Source organism: Leucoraja erinacea, chromosome 27, assembly GCF_028641065.1.
Source record: "Leucoraja erinacea ecotype New England chromosome 27, Leri_hhj_1, whole genome shotgun sequence".
NCBI lineage: Eukaryota > Metazoa > Chordata > Chondrichthyes > Rajiformes > Rajidae > Leucoraja > Leucoraja erinaceus.
Window position 1 is genome coordinate 20,146,114 of NC_073403.1, and position 25,774 is coordinate 20,171,887.

Consider the following 25,774-nt stretch of genomic DNA (forward strand, 5'->3'; position numbering starts at 1 on the left):
TTGGTTTAAGGTGAGAGGGGAAAGATTTAACAGGAATCTGAGAGGTAACATTTTCACTCAGAGGGTAGTGGGTATGTGCAAAGAGCTGCCAGAGGAGGTAGTTCAGGCAGGTACTATAACAGCATTTAAAAGATACTTGTGTAGGAAAAATTTGGAGAGACATGGGCCAAACGTAGGCAAAATATGACTAGCTTAGATGGGGCATCTTGGTTGATTTGGATGAGTTGGGCCAAAGGGCCTGTTGTATGACTCTGATTACTCTATGGCGCGGAAGAGCAGAGATATATCTGCAATTTATTTTTTCTTATCATTAGTTTCTTTCTGTTTTGAGAAGCATTACTCTCAGTTTATAAATTCTGTAAATTACATGTGTGGCTACAGGACTATCTCAGAAAATGCATCCTGCCGCATGCTGGAGAGGACATGCAACGAACAGCAAAATCCCACTGTACAACCAGGTAGTCTCCAGCAGGGGTCAGGCTTTTCCAAAAAATACCCGTGCGTAGAAATTCTCTTCAAATTGCACAGGGACCACTGTTGGCTCTAGTGGCAAGGCAGTGGAGGTGACGTTTTCTAAAGGACGTGGCATGCAATGCATTGTTATTATGAGAAATCTCTGGTCTTCTCTGGATACTTGCTCACAGACTGCCTGTTGGAAGCAAAGTTATGAAAGAAACAAAGTCATTTGTGAGGAAAAAAAGGACTCAAAGTGCAGGAGTAACTCAGCGGGGTCAGGCAGCATCTCTGGAGAACGTGGTTAGGTGATGTTTTGGTTCGGGACCCTTCTTCAGACTGACAAACCTGTGAAATCTTGTCATAATGGGAGCTCCTAAAGCGGGAATTGTCACCCGCACCCCTGTGACAGTCACGGGACATAATGCCCTTGGAGATGGGCACTTGGGCCAGAAATACTGGTGGGCTGCATCCCCAGCAATAAAGAGCTCAATGACTTAACCAACACAGACCACTAACCTGGGGCAGCACAGTGGCTCTGCAGTAGAGTTGCTGTCTTGCAGCACCAGAGGCTCTGATTCCATCCTAACTATGGGTGCTGTCTGTACAGAGTTTGTAACCGCGTTGGGTTTTCTCCGGGTGCTCCGTTTTCCCACCACATTCTGATGACATGCAGGTTTGTAGGTTAATTGGTGTCTGTAAATTATCCCTAGTGTGTGGGATAGAACTGGTGCTAGTGATGGTTGGTTGGTGCAAAGCTAGGTGGGCCAAAGGGCCTGTTTCCACTCTGTATCCCTCATCTGAACTAAACAAACCTGCTGGTAAAGTCAAGGCTGTTACCGCTGGTAAAGCTACACTTTCACATACTGATGGCAATCATGAGTTGCACTCTCATTAGCAACCCAACAGTGAGCTTCCACATATATGTGGGATATGTTCGTGACCCCCTGTGATAGAAGCTGCCAAAGGATGCTCTGCAGTTCGAGAATGAGACTGAAGATTGGCATTCAGATTAGATTCTGTCACAGACGATGTGAAATCATCAATGCTAAAATAATATAATTTCCAGTCCTAAATAGTTGGAAGCTTCTGGGCTCTTTTATACCCTCTCTCTGTGTGTGTGTGTCTTGTTCGATTTGTTTTGTTAACCTCAATGGTTGAGATGTAACACAGCTTAGCAAGGTGATGTCAAACTAACTTCTTAACTTTATTTGTTTCCCTGCAAGCCGTTATTTACCAAGTGCCGTGTCCACTATGCTCGGTCAGAAGTGGAGCTCTATGCACTGAGGAAACACCTCAGGGTTTTGATGTCAGACCCCGTGTTTACGATGCAATTAAGTGGGATTGTAGAACGGTGAATATTCTCAGGATGTGGCCGTGCACGCAGTTGAAAGCACGAGCATGCGAATCCTAATTAGGGAATAATGAGGGGTGATGATGTTGTACAACTTGTTAGCAGCCTTTATGCTGGGTTGTTTTCTGAAACCTGATCTCAGGCTCCGCTTCTGCTGAGGGATATTGTGTGCCATCAGATACACTTTATTTTAAAAAAAGAAGAAAATTGGAATAAGGAGGATCTGGCTGATTCCATTTTCCACCAGAAATGTGAACTTGAATTGACACAGATGCTGGGCTGGATCCTTGTTCTCAGAGACTTTGTTTGACGTGGCAATTTCAAAGCTGTTTCACTGAAATCTATCAGCCTGTGTGTCTGTGAGCAAAACCATACCGAGGAAGGGAAGTGTGCAGGAATTCAGATCTGCTGGTCTTCGGAGCTAACACATGTGCATACCTTAATGTTAAGGAGAATCATGTGCACACATGCCCATACTCACACTTTGCCCCTGCTTTCCGCTCTTCTGTGTACACTCTTTACAGTAGCCATATACTGTACTGAAGCCTCCTGAGGTGGGAAGGGGTGAAGGGGTTGAGCAGAGATACAGGCTCCCAATAATCACCTAAAATGGACATTAGAAGCATCCGCACATTTTGCCCACGTAATATAGAGTTCCTCAAATTTAAACTCCTGGAGACACAAGGAACTCCAGATGCTGAAATATTGATCAGAATAGTGCTGTAAGAACTCAGCAGGTCAGGCAGCAACTGTGGAGAGAAATGGACAGACGACATTTCAGGTTGGGGCCCTTCTTCAAACTAGAATGTCATCTATCCACTTCCCTCCTCAGATTCTAAAATCTTCATTGCTTCATGTACAGAGTGTCAGTGAATGTGGGAAATGTCCAGTGGTCCAAAGTACAATAAAATAAAAGGTCCCTAATTTGCATGGTACTTTCAATTCAGTTTAGTATATTGTCGCGTGTACCGACCGAGGTACAGTGAAAAGCTTTTGTTCCGTGCTCTCCAGTCAGCAGAAAGAAAATACATGATTACCATCGAGCTATTTACAGTGTATAGATACATGATAAGGGAATAATGATTAGTGCAGGGTAAAGCCAGCAAAGTCCAAACAAGGATAGTCCGAGGGTCACAAAAGAGGTAGATAGTAGTTCAGTACCGTTCTGTGGTTGAGGTACTGAACTACTATTGTAAGTTATTGGGGCAAATCCTCCAAAATTATGGAAGACCTCGGATAAGGACATGGATATTTTAAAAAGACAGATTTGCTGGCTGCAATGGAAAAAACCCCAATCCACAGAAAGATTCAAACCTGTCTGGCCTGTCACACAACTGTGCGAATGGTGTGGGGAGGAAAGGCTGAGACGGAGATAACGAGATTATCTTGGATACGCAAAGGAAGGAACCAAGCCTCAGCAGACGGTGGTAAACAGGCCAGCTCAAGCACAATCACCATCTTGGATGACCCATCCATCGAGACAATAGGAGCCCGTCCAGGCGATGGGATAACGATCAGACTGAGGGATCATGACATCAGCAAACCCCTTATCATCGGAAGCCTATTGTTAATGCCAGATCGAAACTGGGAATCATCAAAAGAACCCTTTTATCCAGAGGACCACCTGGGGGTTTCAAAGGAAGCTCAGGTATAAAACAGGAGTCAAGCCAGGACTCTTTCTCTCTTTCTGATCTGCTGGACGGCTCGTGAGCCCAACTGTAAGTACCCCAGTGACCTCGTGAAATTCCTGAAATAGGATAGAGGTTGAGAAGAAGGGGAAAGGGGGTACATGCATGTAAAATTGTGTAAAGTAAGTTTTACGACGTGCCCGATAGTTTTCCGTCCATAGTCTTAGTTTAAAGCATACGTTTAGCCACGTATTATGTAGTGTTGGTGAGATTCGATTTCTCATTGTTTAATAAAGTCTGTAAATTTTAGGCTTGCTTTGAGTCCATCTTGGTTTCTGTTTTCCCTCATCAGCACACTCTGGTCAATTCAACCTTTTTATCATATCCCACCATAATTCCGAGGTCTAGAACCTAGAGGAATCCCTTTTGTTGTATTCTCTCTCTTGGAAACCGCTCGAGTGGAGTGGTGGCCGTTTGACCCTCCGACAAGGGAGAGAATAACTCGGGCAGTTGGGCCCGAAGGGAAATAAAGGGAAACGCAAAACCCCTACACTATCTCCCACTTTGGTGACCCTTGGATTATCCTTGATCAGACTTTGTGTTTCAGAAGGAACTGCAGATGCTGGGAAATCGAAGGTGGATAAAAATGCTGGAGAAACTCAGCAGATGAGGCAGCATCTATGGAGCGAATGAAATAGGCAACGTTTCGAGCCAAAACCCTTCTTCAGACTGAAATGTTGCCTATTCCCTTCGCTTCATAGATGCTTCCTCACCCGCTGAGTTTCTCCAGCATTTTTGCCTACCTTGATCAGACTTTCCTGGCTTTACCTTGCACTAAATGTTACTCCATTGTTATGTACTTTCCACAAAGTGTTAAAGGCCGTTCCTATGATTGAATCCTGAGGTAACTGGAACCTGACAGCATAAATGACTATAAACACTAAGATAGGCAGAGGTTTCTACTTTCAACTGTTTCTTCAGAATTCTTCGACAAAATACTGAGTCACACTCAATTACTGCACTGTCATTAACACTTCCAATTCATCCCATTTTAAAACAATACCTTTTCCCCAGCTCTCGCTGTCAGAAAATATGGCCATACAGGTAAAATAGGAATGGGCCCATTTGCAAATTCAAAACCATTTAGTTTAAAGTTACCAACATTTTCCGCTCACAATCTGGAATAGCCTTCAAAGAAGCTCCACGTACAATAAAATTCTTAAAGGCACAGAGCATATTTAATTATTTTATTTTATTTCACAGTTCTTGGGAAACAATTTTAGAATAGCTTTGTCGTAACCTTTTATGAGTGTGTTCATCTGATTATAAAATTTGTTTCAGTTAGACTAGATTTACCCATGCCATTAGGACCTTGATTCTCTTCTAATTCATTAAATAATTATTTGTGAGTTAAGCATTTAATGGGTTTTGGGAAGGTCTAAAAGAAAGTTGAGAGATAAAGGAGAGATTCACCCAATACAAACATAGGAGCAAGTTGTAGATCTGTAGAGTTTGAAAAGCTGGAATTAATTACAAAATTGTATTTAATCCTATGGTTCCGGCCACGTCCCACCCATTGCCATTTGGTGCTTTCTGTCTACACATTACAAGTTAATTGCTTCTGTCTCGCGCAGTACATCGTCTAAGATTTATGCCTTTACCTTGAAGGTGGGAACCACTATTGAGAAGGCTTCATTGAATTTCACTGTGATATTGCCTTGTTTTAGATTACGGATGATACCGGCACATTATCAGCATCTGCTTGAGGCATTGCTACAAGTAAACGGCATCTACCATCATGGATCCACACCATCACAGCCATGCCCTCTTCTCACTGTCACCATCAGAGAGGAGGCACAGAAGCCTGAAGTCCGACACCAGCAGGAACAGTTATGTTCCTACAGCTAACAGGTTCTTGAATCAATCTACATAACTCTAGGATAGACATAAAATGCTAGAGTCAGTGGGTTAGGCAGCATCTCTGGAGAAAAGGAACTGGGGGCGATTCAGGTCAAAACCCTTCTTCAGACTCGTTGCATACGGTTACATAACCCTACTCCTATCACCAAAATACCACACTCCACCTCTTGCACTTCAATGGAATTTTTCTTTTCTAATTATGCTTTGGCACAAATGTCTTATTTATTTTATACAGTCCTTCCTTTTTCAATGTTTAAGTTAATTCACGTAAAATTTATATATAATCTGCTTTCTTGGGTGCCTGTGAAGCTGCTGTAAGCAAGATCTGCCTTTGTACTCATCACTATAGTCATGTACGTGACAATAAACTTGAAGGGATGAGCTTCATGCCTTTTGAATAAAGCTTGCATTATTTTTATGATAATAATTCTCCGGATATATGGATAGTGACATTTTCCAAACCAAAACATTCTGGTCGCGATCCTTCTTCAGGTTTAGAGGAATATGGGCCAAACACAGGCAGGTGGGACTGGTGTAGATGTGAAATATTGGTCAGTGTGGGCAAGTTGGGCTGAAGGGCCTGTTTCCACACTGTATGGCTATGACTCTTGGTTTATCTATATGGGTAGTTAAACCACTTCAGCAAAAAATCGGTAACTAATTTCCATTGTGTGTATCTGGTAAATGGCACTGATCATTTGGCAACTTGTTCTAACATTGATTACTAGTTCCAAGTTTACTAACTATGTGTAGGAAGGAACTGCAAACGCTGGTTTACACCAAAGATAGACAGGTAATGCCAGAGTAACTCAGCGGGACAGGCAACGTCTCTGGGGAGAAGGAATGGGTGACATTTTGGCTTGAGAACCTTCTTCAGACTGAGTCAGGGGAGAGGGAGACTAAAGATATAGAAAGGTAGGTGTGTAAACAACAGATCAAAGCAGATGATGAACTAGAAATAAACCATTCTACATTTCCTTGAGCATCGTCTGCTTTGATTGATCTGCCGTTTTCTCACCTTACCCTTGCATACCTCTAGTCTCCGTCTCTGGACTGAAAAAGGGTCTCGACCCAAAACTTTGCCCATTCCTTCTCTCCAAAGATGCTGTCTGTCCCGCTCGTTACCAAGTAGCTGGATACAGATCCAATCGTATCCTTCAAAGAGAAATGGTAAACTGCTTCCAAAACCAAGGGAGGGATATGGGATTTGGGGAATGAACAGGATACTGAAAGTGACTGAGTGTTCTTCAATGGGTCCAGAGGTAACATGCTGGGCTGAATGGCCTGTGCTGTACTATTGTGAGTCTGCTTGTGTATGAAACAAGTATATACCTAACATCTAATATGATAGGTTATGGTTGGTTATGACCAAGATCTCTGAAGGTTCAGCAGCTTTTTAAAGCAGAGGCTGGTTAGTGAAGTTTTACAATTACTTTTCATTGTTGTTCATAACAGTTTCTTTAAATGCCAGAGCCTGGAATTTCTGCAGGGAGTCATCCAATGGGATCAGAGGCACCATTAGGGAAACCTTAGTAAAAGTTGAAAAAAGAATCCCCTATAGGATTCCTTTTGAACTTTCATGAAGTTTGTAATATGAGATCAGGAGACTTGGCAAAGCTCTCCTTGCAGGCTCTGTAACAATCTACATCAAACCCAGGGAGGCTATTTGGGGAGACTTTATTCCCCTTTGCTTTTGATGAATAAAACACTTAAACTGAGAGTGAGATAAAATATTTCTGCAGAACTGAAAAGCTTAGGAATGGTTCTTGGAATTTTTTTGGGGTTTCAGCTGTAACAGAGGTTTGACGGGAACTGTGATTTACAGCTCAGAAAATGTGATCACAGATGTGTCACGGAATTCCACAGCAAGTATTTGCATTCGTGGCGTTGAGATTAACCCCCTCAATCCCCTGCTCTATGAACAGCAGCATTGAAGTAATTCCCACCATTGTCTCACAGTTTAGTTTAGTTTAGTTTAGAGTTACAGTGCATGACCAGGCCCTTCTGCCCACCTGGTCCGTGCCGACCAGCGATCCCCGCACACTATCGATATCCTACACACACTAGGAACAATTTACCATTTTACCGAAGCCAATTAACCCACAAACCTGTACGTCTTTGGAGTGTGGGAGGAAACCGGAGCACCCAGAGAAAACCCACGCAGGTCACAGGGAGAACGTGCAAACTCCATACAGACAGCACCCGTTGTCAGGATCGATCCCGGGTCTCTGGCGCTGTAAGACAGCAAGTCTACCGCTGTGCCACCGTGCTGCCCCTTTTCTTGTTGACTTCTGTCACAGGTTTCTATAAAAAGATCATTGCTTTAAGTTTAGTTTAGTTTAAAGAAGCTTCCTGGAAACCAGCCATTCGGCCCTCTGAGTCTATGCCGACCAGCAATCACCCCTACACTAGTTCTAACCCACGCGCTAGGGATAATTTACAGAAGCCAATTAACCTACAAACCAGCACATCTTCGGAATGTGGGAGGAAACCGGAGCAACCGGAGGAGTCCCATGCGGTCACCGGGAGAATGTGAAAACTCCATACATGCTCCACCCAGGGTCAGGATCGAACCTGGGACTCTGACGCTGTAAGGCAGCAGCTCTACCACTGTGCCACCCTTTTAAGGGGCAAAATTTAAAGGAGATGTGCGGGGCAGGTTTTTCTATACAGGGAGTGGTGGGTGCCTGGAACATGTTGCCAGGGATGGTGGGGGAGGCAGATGCAATAATGGGATTTGGATAGGCACGTGGATATGCAGGGCATGGAGGTATGTGGATCACATGCAGGCAGAGGAGATTAGTTTAACCCAGCATCAAGTTCATCATGGACATTGTAGACTGTTGCTGTGCTGTACAGTTATACGTTATTCTAGGTGGGCTGGGGTACAAACAATGCACAAATTGCAATAACCATCCGTTTTATTTCTTCTCTCATGGGATGTGGTGTTGCTGACACGGACTTGTCCATGAGGAGGCAGTGGTGAGGCAGCAGTTTGAACAGCTGCACTTCCTGAGATGGAGATGTTTTTACAGTGCCTCTTGATAAGGAATCAGTGCAGTTTTGCACAACTTGTGAACCCATTGTGGGAGGCTGGGGTGAGAGGAGGTGGTTAAACTTTACTGACACCCCGCTGGATTTGCCGCCACAGTCTGGCCATAATGTCTGCATTGTCTATAGTCTGCATTGATTGATCGATCGAAGGATCCAGCGCTGAAACAGGCCCTCTGGCCCCCTGAGTCCATGCTGACCATCAATCACCCATTCACACTAGTTCTATGTTATCCCATTTCCGCATCCACTCCCTTCACACGAGGGGTAATTTACAGAGGCCAATTAAGCTACAAACCTGCATGTTCTTGGGGCTCGGAAGGAAACCAGAGCACCCGGAGAAAACCCACACGATCACAGGGAGAACGTACAAACTCCACACAAGATGGAAGCCGGGCCCCTAGCGCTGTAAGACAGCAACTCAACCGCTGCGCCACTATGCCACCCCGGGACGGCACCCGCGGTCAGGATCAAAGCAGGGTCTCAGTATTATTAACCCTGTTCCTCTCACTCCAGATGATACATGCCCTGCTGGAATTTTGCTACTAGAATTTTCAGGCAAGGATAGCAATATTTTTTCGCTGAAGAACATTTTGAAAATCTGCAAGTCAAAATCACGTTGGTGAGACTAGCTTCTTATTTCCAGATAAGTGGATCAGCAGAATTTAAGTTTTCTGACAGTTGCGACGTGACCTGAACATGTATCACTAGATCTATTGTCTGCTAAATTATTAGAGCAATAATGCCCTAATGCAGAGAGAACCACTGAGCCAACATTATGGATGCACCATCTCCAGCAGAACTGGACAGGAAGTGAGTTACTTGAATTTGTGGATTTTGACAGTAGATCCAGAAGTGCCCAGACAGAGGAGGAGATAGCATTGGTATCATTATATGGCCTCATTATGTCTGGACATTGAGGTAGAGGTCAGAATGGGGGTGGGATGGAGTTTTAAAGTGGACAGCAACAGGAGGCTCAGGAACACTGCTGAGAAGGTTTGGTGAGATAATAGGGTTAATTCATCATGCTGAGGGACTTCTATCATCCTTTAACCAGTCAGGCAAGAATGTGAACAGTAGCATAACCATTCCGCCACTGTTGCCATAAGATCTCATGTTACCTTTAGACTTTCATTGCCTTGCATAACTGTAAGAAATTAACGGTCATTTTTTTCATGCCCCATCATTAACTTTACAAAGCTGGACTTGTATGAAAACAATTATGCAACGGGTTCACTGATCTGTAGGCTGAAAAGTTAATTTACTTCTCAACTCACTTAGTGTGTATTGGTGACATTCCTGTTCGATTTTAAAATACATCTTCGGCATATGAACACTTCATTAATGAAATCCATTTCAAATGGTGAAGCGGGTCTGTGAAGAGGCAGTGCACCTCTAGACTGCACACCTCAACAAGCCCAATTAAAGCTTATATTCCAATACATTTCTCTGCAATATTTGGCCAGTGGTTCTAGATTTTATATTTGTCTTGATTGCGATAACATATTTTTACAATGTAAATAGATTTTCAAAATTGACCGTTCAGGTAAAGAGGAGGCGTGACGAGGAATTGGAGTGATAAGATTGGGAACTAATGAGGTAGAATTGTGAGCCACAACCAAGGCAGAGATATAATGGAAGAGTGGAGGGATATGGCAACAATGGGCGGTTTTGGAGTTGCGATGTTGATGGAGGGAATATGTGTGATGTCGATGAAAAGTGTTTAACATGATTTTGTAACTAATTCCTTCTGGGTTTAGTGGTTGTTGCAGGGTGGGGTTCACGGATTATTCAGGGGCCTCCAACCCCTGCATTAATTTAGTTTAGTTTGAGATACAGCATGAAATCAGGCTGTTCGGCCCACCTGGTACATGCCAACCAAGATCACCCGAACACTCGATCTATGCTACACACTGGGGACAATTTGCAGAGGCCAATTAACCTACAAACCTGCATGTCTTTGGAATGTGGGATGAAACCAGGACATCTGGAGAAAACCCACATGGACACAGGGAAAATGTAGAAACTTCGCACAGAGAGCACCCGTAGTCAGGATCGAAACAGGACCTCTGGCACTGTAAGGCAACAACTCTACCAGCTGTGCCACCATGCCGCCCAAACTTGTGTCTCTCAAACTTGTGTCTCTTCTGGTTTTGAGATGAACTTGCTCCCTCACCCAAACAGATGCAATCAAACTGCCATTGAAATGGGGTTTGGATAGAAGGAGGAGAGAAGTCATGGGACCCAGTAGAGATGGTTTACCTTGGCTTCATGTGCTTCCTTTCTGGGATGTTGCAGTTCTACCTCAGGGAATAAACAGAAGTGAAGAGCAAGAAAACCTGATCAGTGCCCATCAGGGTCCTGCATCAGGCATTTATTTCACGTAAATTGCAAAAGTGTTGCTCTCATGCTTAGGTTTCTAACAATGTAAAAATGCTCCTGGGTCTTCGAGACATTACAGAGAGGACATGTGTTTTATCAAACTAAACTGGCAATATCTTTTTTTCAGAAAATTGGAATCATTTCAAGAATTATGAAGAGAGATTATTGGTAGTTTAGAAGAGAAAATGAACAGAGTGCAGAATGTAGTGTTACAGGTACAGAGACAGTGCCGATAAAACCAAACACCACAAGGGCTGCAATGCGATAGATTTAGAATATATCTTTAACAAATGAGATGTCCTTTCTAGGATCTGATAACAGTGGGGGGAAAACTGTTCTTGAAATTGGTCGTACATGCTTTCAAACTTTTCTTCTACCTGACAGGAGAGAGGAGAAGAGAGAATGAACAAGGTGTGATTGGTCTTTGAATATGTTGGCCGCTTTCCTGAGGTGTGATTGTGTGATGGACTGGCTTACGTCCATGGCTCTCTGCAATTTCTCGCAGCCTTGGGCAGAGCAGTTGTTTACCAAGTTGTGATGCATCCGGATAGGATGCTTTCTCTGGTGCATCTATAGAAGTTGGTAAGAGTGAATAGAGACATGCCAAATGTCCTTGGTCTTCTGTGGAAGGTAGAGTGTTGATGTGCTTTCCTGGACATAGCATCATTGTTGTGAAACCACAACAAATTGTGCCTAAAATTGACACCTTGGAACGAGCTTTAAGTAGCAGGTTTACGGAAGTTCAGAAAGGAAAATCAAGGGTTCGGGATCATACTCTCAAAAATATCACTTCTTTCTGAGGCAGCCTCTATGGTTACGGAAGATGTATTTCCACTCCGATACTGAACTTGGGCAGCCCACTGATCAGCAGGAGATCTGAAGCAAGGTTATTTTCTGAAGGAACTGGAGCTACATTTGCAAAAGTATTAACATGTCTTTTAATATTATTAACAGAAAACTATCATAGAAACATAGAAACATAGAAAATAGGTGCAGGAGTAGGCCATTCGGCCCTTCGAGCCTGCATCGCCATTCAATATGATCATGGCTGTTCTCTCAGCATTTAAAAAGCTGCAAGGACTAGATTGTATTTATTTTGGCAAATTTGGAGAGAACACTGATGACCATAGAGATACGGGGGAATTGGAAATTAAATAGTCAACTCTGGCAGACGAATGTTTATCATGGACATGCAGAATAAATTCACAGTGACTGTCTGATTCAGCTGGAGATTTGCATTTACATTTTTGTTGGACTATACTTAAATCAGCCATTCAATTAGTCATTAAAGTAATTTGTATTTAAGAGTGGAGTTACCCCCAGTTAGTGTTATGGATAAACTTGGAGATTACCAGTTGAGAGTTCACACAAGAATGAAATCAATCTGCAGGGAGAGACACTGAGCCAACTACTTGGAAATTGGATCACTTGTTGCTGTTTTTGTGCACTAGGTGAAAACCTGGGGACTTGCTGCGAGTCGCAGGGATTATGTGATATTCCTTACAAGTTATTTGTGCATCTGAAGTACTAGAGCAGGGAGGAGTCTTGATGTGCAGAGAGGTGTCCAACTGTGTGCAATGAGTGGGTGGCCTCCATTTACGAAGTAGAGTCATAGAGAGTCACACAAATTCCCGTTATCAATTTCAGATTTAACTAAAACCTTTATTTATTATTTTTTTTAATCAAATTCCTTCTCAAGGCCTTTAATGTATTTTAGAGTGTAATGCCTAGAAATGGGCACAGTGAGCCATTTGTCCTTGACCAGGCCCATGTCTCATGTTCTCCAGAGATGCTGTCTGAACCACAGTGTTACTGTAGCACTTTGTGTCCTTCTCATGTTGGCCTCCTATTTGGGGAGGACAGGTGACTCCCCCAAATCATCAGCCTTGCTACCATGATCCCTCCCTAGAGCAGAGTGGCCCATGGACTGTGAAGTGCCTCAGACAAGCAAACACAACACATTGATGGACTTTGCACAGTGTACCTTCAGGAGGTCTTTTCCATTGTCTTTAAATGTCTCCAATAATCCATGACATTTAGAAATAGTTGAAATGCATCTATATAATAAACGAAAACATCAATTATTGTAAAAGTATAAAAATAACTTATTTTAAATCAATTTAAATATTAATGTAAGTTAATAATTGATTGGAATGAGAAATACAGCATGGAAAAAACCCTTCAACTCGCCAAGTCCATGCCAACATCGATCACCCATTCACACCAGTTGTTATCAATTTCAAGCTCAAGTGAATTTATTGTCATGTGTCCCTGATAGGACAATGAAATTCTTGCTTTGCTACAGCACACAGAACAGTAGGCATTGACTACAAAACAGATCAATGTGTTGAATAAATAAAATGATAAAGTGCAAATAACAGATAAATGGTTATTAATAATCAAAGTTTTGTCCGAGCCAGGTTTAAAAGCCTGATGGCTGTGGGGAAGTAGCTATTCCTGAACCTGGTCATTGCAGTCTTCAGGCTCCTGTACCTTCTACCTGAAGGTAGCAGGGAGACAAGTGTGTGGCCAGGATGTTGTGGGTCTTTGATGATACTGCCAGCCTTTTTGAGGCAGCGACTGCGATAAAGCCCCTCGATGGAAGGAAGGTCAGAGCCGATGATGGACTGGGCAGTGTTTACTACTTTCACATGCACACACACTAGTGGCAATTTACAAAGGCCAAATAGCCAACACACATCTTTTGTATGAGTGAGGAAACCGGAACACCCGAAGGAAACCAATGTGCTCACCGGGAGAATGTGCAAACTCCACATAGACAGCGCTGGGTCTCTGGTGCAGTGAGGCAGCTGGTCAACCAGCTGCAGTACTGTGCTACCCCATCAATATTAATCAAAACGTGGCAAATAATTCAAACCGTGTGCCTTTGGAATGAAGTGCTGCGACCCTACTTAAACCACTGTCCACTGTAAAACAGATGATCAAGACATCACGTGTAACCAGCCTCTCAGCTCCATAAGAATTGTAACCATCCTGGACTCAATGTTACAGTATGTGCAAGCTTGGAACATGAGGTCAACTTTATGTTGGTAAACAAGGCAATTATCAATACCCAGACACCATCTTAAAAACCTACCTGAATAAAATAAAGTTTTATTGCTGCTGGGACTTCCATTCCTCTTTGCTGAGGTTTGATGGATGCCCATGTCATGCTCTCTTCATCCCAGTGTGCACTCCACAGCCAGCTGACTATTCTCTACAGAACTGTTGACTAGTGTCTGCCCAATACTCCAGTAGGGTCCAGAGTTTCATAAAGGTTTAGGGTCTCACTTTGAGATTCCACCCCCCTATTCATAAATGCATGGGTTCAATAAATATACCTATCAGCTGTGTACTTTAATTCTCATGAAAGATGAGGAGGGTGTTGGAGGTATGGGGAGAGGAAGGGCTGATAGGTATGTTTGCAGTCGTGTTGGTGGTGATGGTTATGTACACAGTCTCGCTCTTCCTGCAATCCCTTTAAGGATTTGGGAAAATGACTGCTGGACAGATTCTAATCCAGTCATTGTTGCTGGAAGGTGTCTGTGGCCATCTGCTACCCAGAGAGGACACGGATCAGAGTGGTCGTCCACTCTGTTTGCATAGTGCATGTTTACGTGAAGGCCGACTGTTTGAACCAGAGGTCAAATAACACATGGTGATGAAGGAAGCCGAGAGGCCATAACTTTAAGATGATAGGGGCAAAGTTTAAAGGAGATGTGCTGAGCAACATTTGTACACAGAGAGTGGTGAGTGCCTGGAAAGCACTGTCAGGGGGTGGTGGTGGAGGGAGATGCAATGGTCATGTTTAAGAAGCTTTTAAATTGGTAGACATTAGAAAATAGACAATGGACAATAGGTACAGGAGTAGGCCATTCGGTCCTTCGAGTCAGCACCGCCATTCAATGTGATCATGGCTGATCATCCCCAATCAGTACCCCGTTCCTGCCTTCTCCCCATATCTCCTGACTCCGCTATCTTTAAGAGCCCTATGAATATGCTGGGAATGGAGGGACAATGAATCACCCGCAGACAGATGAGATTACTTGATCTTGGCATCATGTTCGACTCTGGCATTGTGAGCCGAAGGGCCTGTTCCTGCCCTGTACTGTTCTGGTCTATGTTCACACTGCAATGTGGCAGTTCATTCAGAGCTTGGGATATTAACCACCAACCCCACTTTCATGTGTTTTCTGTATCTATCCATGGCACACTTGAGTTTATTGGCCATTCCTAATTACCCATAACTCTCCAGTACACAGGTGGGTCTGGTCCAGGCTCCATTAGGATAGTATAAAGAAAATCTTGTTACAAGAGCTAAAGACCCATTGAATTGTTTAAGATGGGTTTTTAAACAATTCAATTCAACTCAACGGGACTTAAGCTCCTGTGACAAGATTTTCTTTATAATATTATTAACTGAAAGTTATCCATTTTCACAAACGATTCTACCGCAAGCTGAAACAGAAGCTGTAAATTTCATTGCATCTTCATCCTGAAAGATTGATGTAACGTGATTTTATCTATTTTGGCATTTGCAGAGAGCAATGATTGTTACGAAAGAATTGCAAATTACAAACACACATCCAGCAGACAATCAGATCATAGAAATGTGGAATAAGTTCATCGGAAGCTTTGCTTTTGTATCTTTCCAGCCTTAATTTGAACTCACGTGAATTTAAAAGTCCCAGCAGCCAGTGACAAAATATGACCACACAGGAAACTGCTGGAGCTGGAATTATGACTGAAAAACTAAAAGCTGGGGCTGTTCAATGGGTCAGGCAGCAGCTTACATTTCATTCCTCCTCTTCTTTCCTTTGTCGACACCTTTTGTCTCTTTTTCACCTCTAACCTTTGTCACTTATTCCACCCATCTATTACACCTGTATCCACCTGCATTCTGCCAGGCCTCGCCCCAAACCCACCTCTTTTTCCCAGTTTTCTCCCCCCTTTTCCATCAGTTGGAATGACAGCCCTGACCCAAAATGTCACCCATCCATTCCCTCCACACATGCAGCCTGACCCGCTGAGTTCCTCCAGCACTTTGTGTTTTGTCAAATTAGAACACTTCCCCATGAATCAATGGTCAAAGTCTCCAGCTATTGGAACAGTCATTTATCCACTATGTTACCAATCTGATTCAAGGCTAGGTTCTTCACTCCTCTTTCCATTCCTACACTGACATTGCTGTCCTGGGCCTTCTCCATTGACAGAGTGAGGTCACACACAAACTGGAGGAAGAACACCTCATATTCTGCTTGTGTAGTTTACAAACCAACATCTGTATGAACATTGAATTCTCTAATTACAAACCCCTCCCCTCCCCTCTCCCCTCTCCCTCCATACACTTCCTCCCACCTCCTTCTCCCATGCGCACCAAAGATCTTAGAGCAGAGCCCTGCTCTAAGATCTTTGATGTGCACCACCCTGGCTTGCAACTATTTCTTCCCCTCCCACCCCCTCCCCTTCCACCTACATTCAACCTCCACCTACATGTCAAACAAGAGGACATGACTTCAGAATAAAGGGACAGAAGTTTAGGGGTAATATGAGGGCGAACTTCTTTACTCAGAGAGTGGTAGCGGTGTGGAATGAGCTTCCAGTGGAAGTGGTGGAGGCAGGTTCATTGGTATCATTTAAAAATAAATTGGATAGGCATATGGATGAGAAGGGAATGGAGGGTTATGGTATGAGTGCAGGCAGGTGGGACTAAGGGGAAAAAAAGTTGTTCGGCACGGACTTGTAGGGCTGTAATGGCCTGTTTCCGTGCTTAATTGTTATATGGTTATATGGTTATTCCTTCCTCTACCTTCACAATTTGCAACTCTTCGATCCTTTTGTCTCACAACTTCTTTTGTTTCATCACTGGCCTTTGCCAACCATCTGCCTACCAAATAATCCTCCTCACCTGTGTCGCCCTTTCCTTGCCATGCTTTGCCAGTCACCCCTCCCCCACCTCGTACAATTAGTCTGGCCTAAAAAGGTTGCCTATCCATGTTTTCCTGAGATGCTGCCTGACCTGCTAAACTATTCCAGCACTCTGTGCATCCTTTTGTAAACTTGCAGTTCCTTGTTTCTATGTTCTTGATCTGAGTTTGAACTTTAGAGTCTTTAGAGATACTGAGATACCGTGCAGAAACAGGCCGTTTGGTCCTCCGAGTCCGTGCTGACTGGCGACCACCCCGGCACACCAGCACAATCTTACACCCTAGGGACAATTTACACTTTTACCAAATTAACCAACAAATATATTTAAGTTGGAGTTAGATGTGGCCCTTGTGGCTAAAGGGATCAGGGGGTATGGAGAGAAGGCAGGTACAGGATACTGAGTTGGATGATCAGCCATGATCATATTGAATGGTGGTGCAGGCTCGAAGGGCTGAATAGCCTACTCCTGCACCTATTTCTATGTTTCTATGTTTCTAAATCTGTACGTCTTTGGAGTGGGGGAGGAAACCAGAGCATCCAGAGTGCAGTCACACATGCATAATCCATACAGAAAGCACCTGTTGTCAGGATCGAACCCGTGGCTCTGGCGCTGTAAGGCAGCAACTCTACTGTGTGCCACAGGGTCGCCCTCAAAGGACCAATTGTCAAAGGACCATTTGGTTCAACATTGTGTTTACCAATCTGCTTCAGAGCAACTGTGTCCAAGCACTTAAGACAGCACTGTTTTGAATACATTTAAACATTTTTAACTACAGTGTGAGCAATATTTGTGATGTTGAGTAGAGGGTTAGAATCAGGGTCAAACAGCCATTTAAATAAATAAATTTGATAAATGCAGGCCTGCTGTGCAACTCCAAACTCCACCGGTGAATTCCTTCAGTAAAGTGTGCAAGTCTTGGCTCCCTTCTCATAACTAGGGCCAGGACTCAGTGGGAGTTCTAGGCACACTATACCTTTACATTCTCCCTCAGCAATTCTAATCTCCACTGGCCTTTAATAAGCTGTTCCATCCTCGACAAAATATCCTCTTTTCAGTCATTGATTTTCAGCTTTTGTATGATGAAAGCAGGACAAGGTCAGGATGAGTATTTCATTGCCACTTGTCAGGGGTTATGGGGAGAAGGCAGGAGAATGGAGTTGAGAGGGAAAGATAGATCAGCCCTGATTGAATGCCGGAGTAGATGGACCAAATAGCCCAATTCTGCTCCTATAACTAATGAACATATGAACATTTTACATATTATTTCCACTTACTCAGCTGTTTCCTCACATTACTACGTATGATTCCTATTGGTATTAATTTATTATTGTCCTGTGTATCGAGATACAGTCAAAGACTTTGGCTGTTATCCAGTCAAATCATAAATTCAATCAAGCTATGCACAAATATAACAGATATTGCAAAGAGAAAAAATACCAGGGTACAAACACTTCCTGACTTAACCAATAGGTGACTTACATAAACTCGTACTCTTGTAAACAATTCTGTACTCAGTCCCCAGTACAATCAAGGCAGCTTGTAATTTCCAAAGATAGACACAAAAAGCTGGAGTAACTCAGTATCTCTGGCGAGAAGGAATGGGTGACATTTCGGGTGGAGACCCATCTTTCCAAATCTACGATCACTCAAGTTTACATCGTAAACAAGCTGGCAATGGCGGCGGTGCTTACCCAGAAGACCATGAGCTGCAGAAAGTGCCCTAGATGCAGCCGGATGCCACTGAGACAGTTAATCCTCTCAGAGAATTATTTTCGGTCGAGGATGGGGATAGTGATTCCGACTTGCGTTAGATTGGACTTAAGTAAGGGTTCACAGTACGTAACCCTTACGTACGTCGGGAGTAGAGGAGAAGAGATTTAAAACAGTGGGACGATTGCATCGAATTGACGGAGTTTAGTTGAGTTTATTGTCACCTGTACCGAGGTACAATGAAAAGTTTTTGTTGTGTGCTAACCAGTCAGCTGATAGGCAATACATGATCACAATCAAGCCATCCCTAGTGTACAGACACATGATCAAGGGAATAATGTTTAGTGCAAGATAAAGTCCAGCACATAGGAACATAGAAACGTAGAAAATAGGTGCAGGAGTAGGCCATTCGGCCCTTCAAGCCTGCGCCGCCATTCAATATGATCATGGCTGATCATCCAACTCAGTATCCTGTACCTGCCTTCTCTACATACCCCCTGATCCCTTTAGCCACAAGGGCCAGATCTAACTCCCTCTTAAATATAGCCAATGAACTGGCCTCAACTACCTTCTGTGGCAGAGAATTCCAGAGATTCACCACTCTCTGTGTGAAAAATGTTTTCCTCATCTCGGTCCTAAAAGATTTCCCCCTTATCCTTAAACTGTGACCCCTTGTTCTGGATCCTTAAACTGTGACCCCCTTATTCTGGATCCTTAAACTGTGACCCCAGTCCAGTGTATGGGTACAAAGTCCAAAATCGGCATAGTCTCCAGTGCCATCTTGAAACAAACCATAAAACAACATAGAAACAAAGAACTGCAGATGCTGGTTTACAAAAGAAAAATGATACAAAAGTGGTGGAGTAACTCAGCGAGTTAGGTGGTAACTGGAGAACATGGATAGGTGACCTTTCACAGAGTGCTGGAGTAACTCAGCGAGTCAGGCAGTAACTCTGGAGAACATGGATAGGGGACGTTTTACTAAGTAAACATCCAACCTGTTACATTGCTCAGATTGGGAAATAAGGATATTGTCTGAAACCTGATCATGACTATTGTCATTTGGTGAAGATATTAATCACTGTATAGATGGTTTGAAAATGTAAACTATTGAAATTTACAATTACGTCATCAATTTGACCCACCTGAAACAACAGACAATATTTTAGTTCACTTGCAAATCATTCATTGATGTTTTAACTGAAGGTACACAAAAAAGCTGGAGAAACTCAGCGGGTGCAGCAGCATCTATGGAGCGAAGGAAATAGGCAACGTTTCGGGCCGAAACCCTTCTTCGGACAGATGGAGGGTGGGGAGAAGAAAGGAAAAAGGAGGAGGAGCCCGAAGGCTGGGGGATGGGAGGAGACAGCAGGAGGGCTGAGGAAGGGGAGGAGACAGCAAGGACTAACAAAATTGTGAGAATTCAATGTTCATGCCCCCAGGATGCAGACTCCCCAAGCTAACTGTATCTGTAGTCTAGAGTAAAGTTCACAAAACCGAGTGGAATCAAACATTTTGCTCATGAATATGATTAGGATATGAAGCAAAAAGTAAGACACTTGATCCTTTGTACCTAATCCACAGTTTATTAGATTATTGCCAATATTTTACCTCAGCACTGCCTTCCTGTCCAATCTATCCATCGCTTGATTCTACCAATGTATTTCCTGAATATATACAGCGGCTAAAAACAATATTCTCTGTATAGGCCTCTTGAGTAGAGAATGACCAAGATTCACAGAACTTTGCCTGCAGGAATTTATTTTAATCTCCGTCATGAATGACATATACTGTATCTTACTCTGAAACTGTAAACCCAAAGCAGGACAAATATCATCTCTCAATAACCCTGTCAAGCCCTTTAATGTTTTGCATGTTATTTTGAGATCATCCCTCATTCTTCAAAATGCACAAGAGAGTATTATCTTAGTATGTTTAACTCCTTCTCATGTGAGAAAGCTTCCATTAATCTGCACCCTCTCAAATGGTATATCATTTCTTATGTAGGGAAACCTGACCTGCACACATTATTCCAGATGTGATTTCACTGGACTCTCGATAATTGGAATGAAATGCCTCTACCCTCATACTTTAATTACCCTGTAATAAAGGCCAACACGCCATCTCCCTTTCTGACTGCCTGTCCTATTCACAAAAAAGACAGATATATCAAAGATAGACACAAAATGCTGGAGTAACTCAGTGGGTCAGGCAGCACCTCTGGAGAAAAATAGGTGGCGTTTTGGGTCGAGACCCTTCTTCAGACAGTCAGAGGAGAGGGAAACTAGAGGTATGAAAAGTTTCAGCTCAATCTAGCTAATTAAACTGTCTATTCAGTCAACAGCAAAGTGATGGATGGTGTCATCAAAGTGCTCTCAATTGGCATTTACTCACTAATAACCTCCTCATCAATAATTTTCACCAGCAGATTTCAGTTTACTCAAGATTCCAGCATCTGCAGTTACTTAAGTCTAATGATTTCACCAGGACTACTTCACTCCAGATCTCATCACAGCCTTAGTCCAATCATGGTTTCCAGAGATGGGATGAGAGTGATTGTCCATGGTGTTAAGGTAACATTGGACCAATTGCGATATCAAGGAACTCTAGTAGTACTGAAGCCAATGGGCATTGAGGGGAAAATGTTCCAGTGGCCAGAGTCATAACTTGCACCGAAGAAGATGGTTGATGGAGGTCAATCATTCCAACCCTGGGATATCGCAACAGGATTCCTCAACTCAATGTTTGGACCTAACTATCTTCAGGTATTTCATCTATGACTTCTCTTCCATCAAATGATCAGATGTGAGCATTCTGGCTGATGGCCGTATAATGTTCACTTCCATTCACAGCTGCAAAAGTGAAGCAATCCTTGGCTGCATGTAGCAAAGCCAAGACAACATCCAACCATGGGTAAGAAAGTGACAAGTAACATTAATGCCACTTAGGTAACAATCCATCTGCCTATCAAAAACTCCCCATGCCTGTGTCCACCTATCACCTGCCATGCTTTGTCCTGCCTCGCCTCTCTTCCTGCTTTCAACCACCCCCCCCACTCACCCAGAATCAGTGGTTCCGCACAGTGTTCTGCCAACGTGACAGATGCAAAACCACTGGGTTTCTAAACAATTGGATAAGGGATTATTGGAGTTTTTTGTTTCCACAACTTAGCTGATGTAGAACATTGACAATTACAAATACAGTGCCCACAATGTAGGTCCACAATGTCCACAATGTCTGTATAGGACGACAGATAGCACAATGGGCTAAGAGTTCGGCTGGCGACCGGAAGGTAGCCGGTTCAAATCCCGCTTGGAGTGCATACTGTCGTTGTGTCCTTGGGCAAGACACTTCACCCACCTTTGCCTGTAATGGAATGTTACGGCGGCAGGCGCGGGCATACGATTTCTTTTCAAGGGAGATGCTAAAATTTTCGTTGTCTCTGTATTACAGTTTGAATATGATGTCATCATCATGTATCATCTTGTCTGTATCGAACACAATAGTAAACTGCCCCATCTGTTGTTATCCATTCCACTCCTAATATAGATTTATTTCTGCTAATTTGGTTTGATTAAAGTTCGCATGATGTTTGTATTCTTGTTGTTATAGTACCTGCACGTTGTTATAGTATCTGCATCAACTACTTCTTCTGGCAGCTTGTTCTATTTACCCACCACCCTCTGTGTGTAAACATTTTCCCTCGGGTTCCGATTAAATCTTTCCCCTCTCACCTTAAACTTCTGTCCTCTGGTTCGTGATTCCCCTACTCTGAGTGAAAGATTCTAATCCCCTCATGATTTTACACACTTCTATAAGGTCACTCCTCAACCTCCCTTGCGCCAAGGAGGTTGAGGGGTGATCTTGCATCACTGATCTCCCAAAATCTATTTTTCTCACATCAGTCTTTAAGCCATGCATTCAGCTTTCTGACCTTATTTACGCTGTTCCAATTAGGATGAGGGTTAAGAGTAATTAGGGATCCTCTTTTGTCCTATCTATGTCAGTGGTTGCCACGTGAACCTATAACCAGATCCAGCACTTTGTGTTTTGCTCAAGATTTCAGTATCTGCAGTTCCTTGTGTCACCACTTGGAGACGTGTCTCGACCCGAAACGTCGCCTATTTCCTTCGCTCCATAGATGCTGCCTCACCCGCTGAGTTTCTCCAGCATTTAAATGTGTCTACCATAAACTTGGAGTAGCGTGTCCAGTTTTGATCATCGTGCTGAAGGAAAAATGCTATTAAATTGGAAAGAGAAGAAATATGAAGATATTGCCAGGATTCGAGGGGGGCTGAGCTGTATGGAGAGAATGGGCAGGCAAGGACTTTGGCAGGCAAGATCATCCCTCAACCTTCTTGGGGCAAGGGAGGTTAAGGAGTGATCTTAAAGAAGTGTGTAAAATCGTGAGGGGAATAGAATCTTTCACTCAGAGTAGGGGAATCAAGAACTAGAGGACAGAAGTTTAAGGTGAGAGGAGAAAGATTTAATCGGAACCTGAGGAAAAACGTTTACACACAGAGGGTGGTGGGTAAATGGAACAAGCTGCCAGAAGAGGTAGTTGATGCAGGTACTATACAACGTGGATAGGAAAGGTTTAGAGGGACATTAACCAAAGGTGGGCAGGTCAGACTAGCGTAGATGGGGCATCTTGGACCGCAGGGGGCTGAGGGATTATTTTATAGGGGTGCTAAAAATCACAAGAGGAATAGATAGGGGGAATGCAGTCTTTTATCCTTGGGTAGGGGAAGCAAGAACTGGGGAGGGGAAGCAAGGGCATAGCTTTAAGGTGACAGGGGAAAGATTTAATTCACAACATTTCACACAGAGGGTGGTGAGTATATGGAAAGAGATGCTAGAGCCGGTAGTTGAGGCAGTAGGAGAACAACATTTAAAAGACATTTGGACTGATACATGGATAGGAATGGTTTACATGGATACGAATCAAATGTGGGGAAATATGACAAACTTAGATGGGGCATCTCGGCTGGCATGGTTGAGTTGAGTTGCTGTATGACTCTGTGACATGTCCTTAATCCTAGCATCAGGCGGGCACTACAAACTTTGGCATCACACTCATGGCTACAGTTAACAGTACTTGTCCCTTCAACTAAATTATTCCCCATTGCTGGTTGACAAAAATGCTGTAGAAGCTCAGCGGGTGAGGCATCATCTATGGAGCGACGTTTTGGGTCGAGACCCTTCTTCAGACTGATGTGGGGGTTCGGGGGGTGGCGGGAAGAAGGAAGAGGTAGAGACAGTGGGCTGTGGGAGAGCTGGGAAGGGGAAGGGAAGGTGGGAGAAAGCAAGGACCACCTGAAATAGGAGAAGTCAATGTTCATACTGCTTGGGTGTAAACTACCCAAGCAAACTATGAGGTGCTGCTCCTCCAATTTGTGGTGGGACTCACTCTGGCGATGGAGGAGGTCCAGGACAGAAAGGTCGGATAGGGAATGGGAGGGGGAGTTGAAGTGCTGAGCCACCGGGAGATCGGGTTGGTTAATGCGAACTGTGTGGAGGTGTTGGGCAATGCGATCGCCAAGCCTGAGCTTGGTCTCACCGATGTAGAGCAGTTGACACCTAGAGCAGCGGATGCAATAGATGAGGTTGGAGGAGGTGCAGGTGAACCTCTGCCTCACCTGAAAAGACTGCTTGGGTCTTTGGATGGAGTCGAGGTGGGAGGTAAAACGACAAGTGTAGCATTTCCTGTGGTTGCAAGGGAAAGTACCAGGGGAGGGGGTGGTTTTGGATGGGAAGGGACAAATTGACCAGGGAGTTACGGAGGGAGTGGTCTCTATGGAATGCGAATGGTATGTTAGCTTTCATTGCAAAAGGATTTGAGTATAGGAGCAGAGAGGTTCTACTGCAGTTGTATTACCACACCTGGAGTATTGCGTTTTTGGTCTCCAAATCTGAGGAAGGACTTTGCCATAGAGGGAGTGCAGAGACGGTTCACCAGACTGATTCCTGGGATGTCAGTTTATGAAGAAAGACTGGATAGCCTTGGTATATACTCTCTAGAATTTAGAAGATTGAGAGGGGATCTTATAGAAACTTACAAAATCTTAAGGGGTTGGACAGGCTAGTTGCAGGAAGATTGTTCCCGATGTTAGGGAAGTCCAGGACAAGGGGTCACAGCTTAAGGATAAGGGGGAAATCCTTTAAAACCGAGATGAGAAGAACTTTTTTCACACAGAGAGTGGTGAATCTCTGGAACTCTCTGCCACAGAGGGTAGTTGAGGCCAGTTCCTTGACTATATTTAAGAGGGAGTTAGATGTGGCCCTTGTGGCTAAATGGATCAAGGAGTATGGAGAGAAGGCAGGGACAGGATACTGAGTTGGATGATCAGCCATGATCATATGCGGTGCAGGCTCGAAGGGCCGGCCTACTCCTGCACCTAATTTCTATGTTTCTATATTTCTATGTAACCTGCCCCTGCTGACCAAGATGTCCCATCTAAGATAATCCCATTTGCCCATGTTTAGCCCATATCCCTCTAAACTTAAAATCTATCCATGTAACTGTATCTTTTAAATGGTGTTATTGTACCTGCCACAACTACCTCCTCTGGCAATATACATTCTGAACAAGTGTGAGGGTCCTGCAAACATCCTTTCTAATCCCCACATATACAACATCTGAAGTATTCCATCAGTCATTTTCCATGTGATAAAACAGTTTCAGGTTAGTGTTTAGTTTTATTATTTATCATGTGTGCTGAGGTACAGTGAAAAGCTTTGTTTTGCATGCTATCCATTCAGAACAGAAAATACTTGACGTAAAAGCAATCGTCAAACTCAAGAGCAATAGGAAGAGCAAAGGGGAAGATGCAGAGTGCAGAATATAGTTCTCAGCACTGTGGCGCACCAGTTCCACAGATAAAGTCCAATGCTCACAGTGAAGTAGCGGTGAATCAGATAGTACCCTAGCTTATGATAGGATCGTTCTGAAGGCTGATAACATAGGGGAAGAATCTGTTCCTGTGTCAGCGGGAACTATGCATAAATACAATCAAGTCAAGCCTAAACTTTTGTATCTTCTGCCTGACAGGTGCAAGGTAATGGAGAAATTATTAGGGAGGGACAAGGATTTGGATACGTTGACTGCTTTTCCAAGGCATCGTGCAGTGTATATGGAATCACTGGAGGGGTCCGAGTCTGGAGTGACGGACTGGGCTAACACCACTACTCTGCAATTTCTCCAATGCAAATATCATCTTTACAATCGGTGGCTTTACAATTCGATCCTGACTCCGGGTGCCGTCTGTACGCAGTTTGTACCTTCTCCCCATGACCTGCATGGGTTTTCCCTGGGATCACCGGTTTCCTTCCACACGCCAAAGGTAC